This window comes from Babylonia areolata, chromosome 12 (assembly GCF_041734735.1).
Source record: "Babylonia areolata isolate BAREFJ2019XMU chromosome 12, ASM4173473v1, whole genome shotgun sequence".
Taxonomy (NCBI): Eukaryota; Metazoa; Mollusca; class Gastropoda; order Neogastropoda; family Buccinidae; genus Babylonia; species Babylonia areolata.
This window is the reverse complement of record NC_134887.1, coordinates 31187950-31195449: the sequence shown is the minus strand read 5'-3', so window position 1 is coordinate 31195449 and position 7500 is coordinate 31187950. Positions and strand designations below refer to the sequence as shown.

General features: G+C 39.8%; 1 protein-coding gene across 1 annotated transcript in view; it reads left to right on the top strand.

The window, feature by feature from the left end:
* Positions 1–7500, top strand: part of LOC143287897 (uncharacterized) — a 211038-nt gene that overhangs the window by 14471 nt on the left and 189067 nt on the right. The window lies entirely within an intron of this gene.

Here is a 7500-nt window from a genome sequence, read left to right as displayed (position 1 = left end):
AAGGGGGGGAGAGAGATAGAGAGAGAATGGGGGGGGAAGAAAGAAGGAGGTCAGAGACAGAGGATGATGGAGAGATGGATAGAGAGAGAAAGGGGGAGAGAGAGAGAATGGCAGGGGGGGGGGGAAGAAAGAAGGAGGCCAGAGACAGAGGGTGATGGAGAGATGGGTAGAGAGAGAAAGGGGGAGAGAGAGAGAATGGCAGGGGTGGGGGGGGGAAGAAAGAAGGAGGCCAGAGACAGAGGGTGATGGAGAGATGGGTAGAGAGAGAAAGGGGGAGAGAGAGAGAATGGCAGGGGTGGGGGGGGGGAAGAAAGAAGGAGGCCAGAGACAGAGGGTGATGGAGAGATGGGTAGAGAGAGAAAGGGGGGGAGAGAGAGAGAGAGAGAGAGGTGCAAGGGGAGATAAAAGGTAAGGGTCGGAATGAAACAAAATCTTATTTCACCAGAGAAACGAGATAAGCGCATGTTCATGTTTTTTTTGTTGTTTTTTTGTGGGTCTTTAAAAAAAAAAAAAATTAACATCATGCCCTGGGGTTATACATTTTTTGTTATAAATTAAGAGAGAGAAGGAAAAAAACAAAACAAAACAGACAGACACAGCGAAGGACAGACAGACAAATGGACACAGAGAGAGAGAGAGAGAGAGAGAGAGAGAGAGAGAGAGAGAGAGAGAACGAAACAATGAATGGATTTTCATTTCCGAGGGTGATAGAATAAGAAAATAATTTCTTTTCTTCTTTTTTTTTATCTGCCCCTCTCAAGGGAAACAATAAGGGAAACCCGAAAGAAAAAGTTGAACAACAACAACAACAACAACAACAAAAATCATAAAGAAGACAAAAGAAGCAATGAAAGATTAGGAAAAGCATATTATATCAAAGATCATGATTATTCACTAAAAAAAAATAATAAAAAAAATAAAAAACAAAAACAAAATCAAAAAGGAAACAAAACAAGAGGCAAAGCCTTCAAGACTCACTTGTGCTTCGCGCTTTATCCAGTAAAGGAATCGTGAGGAGAAGAAAAAAAGATTTAAAAAAAAAAATCGTTGAAGAGTGCTCTGTATCAAATATGAAAAATGAAATAAGCTTGGGAGAAAAAAAACATAGGAGAGAGAGAGAGAGAGAGGCATGCGAGCGGGATCGAACCATTCATGTTCAGTTTCGAAGCAAGCAGACTAATCCCCAAGGCCGCGGCGCATCTGACGTCATTCGACTGAATTTAATGTTGACGTTTTCTTCTTCGTGTGATGAATATATGTGATTGTAGTGGCCGTAATAATGCGTTTAAATCAATATTTTTGTGTTTTTATATATCTCAGTTATTCTTTTATTTCGGCGGTCAAGGAGACGTGCCATCGCTTCAAGCACACCGCAACAACACTTGTTAGATCACTAGATCTGCATAAACAGTCTACAACAAGCTGAAAGAAACGATCGATTCAATTATTTCTTTTATGTTCTTTCCATTTCTTCAGTGTCCACTTTAGAATATTTATATACAGTAAACACGTCGATGGTGTGGTTAAGTATCACTGTATGTGTTCTGTCAGAATTGTATTTCTTTCCTGTTAATTGTGAGCAAGAAAAACGAGGTCATGTTCGTCTTCCAAACACAAACCTACCTTCTAGTAACTCAATGGGAAGCAGTTTTTAGAATTTTCGGATTTCGGAACGAACCTCAACGAAACAAAACCGTTAATGATTCGGAAATACTGCTAAATTCGGGAGACTTACAAACTGTTATTGGTATGACTGAATATTATTTTTTCATACTACGTTTAATCCAATTTGGTATGGCAGACAAAGTATTTCCAGGATGAAAATGGCAATGTTTAAGTTTAACACACACACACACACACACACACACACACACACACACACACACACACACACACACCACAACCGAACACCAGGTTAAAACATACTCACTTTGTTTACATAAGTGAGTCAAAAGGGCAGTGAAAAGAAGAGGAATATCATATCAAAGATAATAATTATTTACTCCAAATCCTGGAACTGACTACATGGACAATTGTATACATACATTTAAGCACATTATTGTTCCATGATATCGCATACATGTGGAGGAAGAAAAAAAAAGAAGAAGAAGAAGAAAAGCTTGAGAGGAAACGCCCGTGGAGGAAAAGACAGTTTAAAAAAATGCACACACTTAGATATATAATAATTTCATGTACATACGTCTGTACATGTCAGCATGCAGGTACATTTCCATCTTTCTTTACGTTTTTTTTCCCCCTTCCACCTTGTAACACATTGTATAATTGAAATGTAACGGCAGTTAGACAGATATATATATATATATATATATATTTATATATCTTATACTATATATAAAAGAATAACTTTATTATCTCCACTGGACAAATGTGGTCAGGTGCATTATCACAACATAGACAAGTCAACAACTTGGGGACCATAACTGTAAAAGTCAACAGCAGCTTTTACGAATATTACGAAGAACAAATGTAAAAATATCACATACACCGTTTCATACATTACCCCACACACTGCAGGTAATAACTGGTATTCTTAATGTAAAAACAGAAAGAATTAAGAAACATTATTTTGAATATAATTATAAGCACAGCCTACTATATTGCACATTGATTGATATAGATGATAGATAGATACAGACAGACAGACAGACAGACACTGAACTTAACATTTTTGTTTCTTCCTGTGTTTGTGTTTTTCTTTCTGTGTGTCTGTCTGTTTTTCTTTCTGTGTGTCTGCTCTGTTTTTCTTTCTGTGTGTCTGTCTGTTTTTCTTTCTGTGTGTCTGTCTTTTTTCTGTCTGTCTGTCTTTCTGTCTGTCTTTCTATCTGTTGTCTGTCTTTCTCATTCCCTTTTCTTCGTGGGCTGCAAACTCCCACGTTCAATGTAGACGAATGGGCGTTTACGTGTATGTCCGTTTTTACCCCGCCATGTAGGCAGCCATACCCCGTTTTCGAGGGTGTGCATGTGGGTATGTTCTTGTTTCCATAACCCACCGAACGCTGACATGGATTGCAGGATCTTTAACGTGGGTATTGATGCGCACGGAAAGGGGGTTCAAGGCACTGAGCAGGTCTGCCAAAATGTTGACCTGGGAGATCGGAAAAAACCTCCCACCCTTTACCCACCTGGCGCGGTTACCGAGATTCGAACCCGGGACCCTCAGATTGAAAGTCCAACGCTTTAACCACTCGGCTATTGCGCCCGTCTTGCTGCCTTAATTTCTTCCTTTTTTCCTTTCATGATCATGTCATTTTTTTTTTTTTTTTTTTTGTTTATCCTCTCTTTATTTCTTTCTTTTCCTCTCTTCGTTATTCCATGCTGTCTTCATTCCTTCCTCTTCTCCCGCACATTTTCTTCCCTTTTTTTTCATTCTTTCTTTCCGTTTCTTTCTGTTTGTCTGTCTGTCTTTCTTTCGTTCTTTCTTTCTCCATTTATTATTCTTCCTTCCATTCATAGCCACTGTCAGCCAGAAAGAAAGAAAGATAAAAAAAAAGAAAGAAACAGAAAACTGTTAGTAATGAAACTCTTCAGATTTCAAAAAAGCTCTTATCGAGTGGAATCTCTTCCCGTTAGGTATTAATTCAGCGTCTTCCGGTATGGCATACATCCGTAGGCTGAAAAAGACCTAGAGAACATGTTTTTGTTTGTTTTGTTGTTTGTATAAAAAACCCATGCATACAATACCGTTTGTTCTTAGACACACGTACTTGAGGTTTCTGCAGGAACGTCTTGAAGCTCTTCCACAGGCTGTGCGTTCGCCGATTTCGGGGGAATGCTTATCTTCAAAAAGCAAAAACACACAAAAACAAAAACAAACACAAGACTAAACAAACAACACAAGACTTAAGCAAACAACCAACACCACACACACACACACCACACACACACACACACCACACACACACGCAAGCATCGCACGCACGCACACACACACACACACACAACACACACACACACACGAACACACACCGTCATGAACTCATATACACAATCTGTCAGCAATCATCCGGTCCCTTGCCACACTGACAGAAACAACAACAACAACAACAACAACAACAACAACAACAACAAAAACAACAAGGCTTTTGTTCATATCAAATAATCATGTTGTTTTGTTTTGGGGGGGTTGTTTTCCTCGACGCGGATACAGGATGTTTACCTTTGTGGAAAGGGGTGTTGTTTCTTTATACCCATGAAACGTAGTATTTCCTCTATGGAAAGGAGTACTCGTATTTTCGTTTGGAACCAGGAAATACTTGAAGATGTATTATCTTTGTGTGAAAAAAAGTGTATTTCTTTTCACCCAAGAAACACCTGAAGAAGTATTTCCTCTATGGAAAGGATGTATGATTATTATGCAAAACCAAGGAACACGTGAAATAGCATTTCCTCTGTGGAGAGGATGGATAATATCTGTAAAAACTAAGGAACACGTGAAATAATCTATCCTCTGTGGAAAGGATGTATAATTATCTTTAAAACCAAGGAACCTGACTGAAATAGTCTATCCTCTGTGGAAAAGATTATGATCATCTTCAAACCACGAAACACGTGAAATAGTATTTCCTCTGTGGAAAGGATGTATCATTATCTTTAAAACAACGAACACGTGAAATGTATTTCCTCTGTGGAAAGGATGTATCATAATCTTTAAAACCAAGGAACACGTGAAATAGTATTTCCTCTGTGGAAAGGATGTATGATTATCTTTAAAACCACGGAACACGTGAAATAGTATTTCCTATGTGGAAAGGATGTCTGATTATCTCTAAACCACGGAACCACGTGAAATAGTATTTCCTCTGTGGAAAGGATGTATGATTATCTTTAAAACCACGGAAACACGTGAAACAGTATTTCCTATGTGGAAGGATTATAATTATCTTTAAAACACGGAACACGTGAAATAGTCTATCTCTGTGGAAAGGATTATGATAATCTTTTAAAACCAAGGAACACGTGAAATAGTTACCCTTGTGGAAAGGATGTATCGTCATCTCTAAAAACACGGGACACGTGAAATAGTCTATCCTCTGTGAAAAGGCATGGATAATTTAAAACCAAGGAACTCGTGAAATAGTATTTCCTCTGTGGAAAGGATGTATCATTATATTTAAAACCAACGAAACAGGTTAAATAATCTATCCTCTGTAGAAAGGATGTAAATTATCTTTAAAGCCAGTGAACACGGGAGGAAGTATTCCTGTGTGGAAAGGAATGTATAATTATCTCTGAAACCACGGAACACGGGAAGACGTATTTCCTTTGTGAAAGGATGTATCATTATCTTTAAACACAAGGAACACGTGAAATAGTATTTTCCTCTGTGGAAGAATGTATCGCATCTTTAAAACACGGGACACGTGAAATAGTCTATCCACTGTGAAAGGATGTGTAATTATCTTTAAAACCAACGAACACGTGAAATATTATTTCCCCCGTGGAAAGGATGTATCATATCTTCAAAAACAAGGAACACGTGAAATAATCTATCCTCTGTAGAAAGGATGTAAATTATCTTTTAAAGCCAATGAACACGTGAAATAGTAGTTCCTCTGTGGAACAGGAGATATATTATCTTTAAAACCAAGGAACACGTGAAATAGCGGAAACACGCGAAATAGCTATCCTCTGTGGAAAGGATGTAATTATCATTAAAACCAAGGAACACATTAAATAGTATGTTCCTATGTGGAAAGGATGTATCATTATCTTTTAAATCAAGGAACACGTGAAATAGTATTTCCTCTGTGGAAAGGATGTATAGCTATCTTTAAAAACTAAGGAAAACACGTGAAATAGTCTATCCTCCGTGGAAAGGATTATGATTATCTTCAAACCACGAAACACGTGAAATAGTATTTCCTCTGTTGAAAGGATGTATAATATCTTTAAAACCCAAGGAAACACGTGAAATAGTCTATCCTCTGTGGAAGGATTATAATTGTCTTTAAAACCAACGAACACGTGAAATAGTATTTCCTCTGTAATAAATATGTATAAATTATCTCTTTAAAACAAGGAACACGTGGAATAGTCTATCCTCTGTGGAAAGGATTATAATTATTTTAAAAACCAAGGAACAGTGAAATAATATTTCTCTTTAGGAAAGGATGTATCATCATCTTTTAAAACCAACGAAACACGTGAATAGTATTTCCTCTGTGGGAAGGATGTATCATTATCTTTAAAACCAAGGAACACGTGAAATAGTATTTCCTCTGTGGAAAGGATGGATAATTATCTTTAAAACCAACGAACACGTGAAACAGTATATCCTCTGTGGAATGATGTATCATTATCTTTAAAAAACCACGGAACACGTGAAGAAGTATTTCCTCTGTGGAATGTACGGGTCACTTTTGTTGCACTTGATTCGGGGAGGAATACTGACGAGTTGTCGACGTGCCCCACGACCCCACATGCAATTCTTCTTCTTCTCTTCTTCTTCTTCTTATTCTTCTTCTTCTTCTTCTTCTTCTTCTTCTTCTTCTTCTTCTTCTTCTTCTCTGTCTCTGTCTCTCTCTCTCTCTCTCTCTCTCTCTCTCTCTCTCTCTCTCTCTCTCTCTCTCTCTCCGGCCTCTGCCCCCCTTCTCTACCCCTCCCTGCCTCCCTCCCTCCCCCCTGTACTCTCTGTCTCTGTCTGTCTGTCTCTCTCCCTCCCTCCCTCCCTCCTCTCTCTTTCTCTCTCTCCCTCTCTGTCTGTCTCTACCTCTGCGTCTCTCTTTCTTTCTTTTTCTCTCTCTCTCTCTCTCGCTCTCTCTTTGTCTCTCCCTCTCTCTGTCTCTCCATCTCTCCCTCACCCACTCTCTCTCTCCCTTTCTGTCTCTCTCTGCTCTCCCCCCACACCCCCACCGAGCCACCAACCCCCCACCCCCATCTCACCCTGCCCCCCCCCCCCCCCCCAACCCCTCCCCCTCGAGCTCTCCGTTTAACGCACTCCCCGTTCTAGAATAGAAGGAACATTTTTTTTTTTAAATAGAGTACCCACCCACCCAGTTTGTCTGTACGTCTTTCTGCCTGTCAGCGCCCTTTCGCACCCCTTATACCTCTCCTTCCTCATCACGTCACAAATCAGGCACTGGGTCACTCGCAGTGTACCCATCATGTGAGTCTTCGTGAACAGATCCGTTTCTCAGCACTAAGAGTAGTAAAAAAAAATTATTTTAAAAAAAATAAATAAAAAAAGCTGGCACAAAACTGCAGACAGACAGACAGACAGACGACGATGATGATGGTGATGGTCAAGCACTTGACCTCATCCTCTGAGCGAGTCGGAAAACTTGGAATGGGTGACGGACGACTAGCTGACTGGGCCCTAGGCGGTGGTGCTTGGTGCTGTTCCAATACCAGTGACTGACACAAGAGGGCCTGCTGGAGACGGAGAGACAGCCAGCCATTGGATCCAGCCTGGGAAAGGGTTTCATCAGACATCTCTCTCCCTGTCAAGTTCCTCTGTGGTCCGTCCCCAAGCAAGATCCT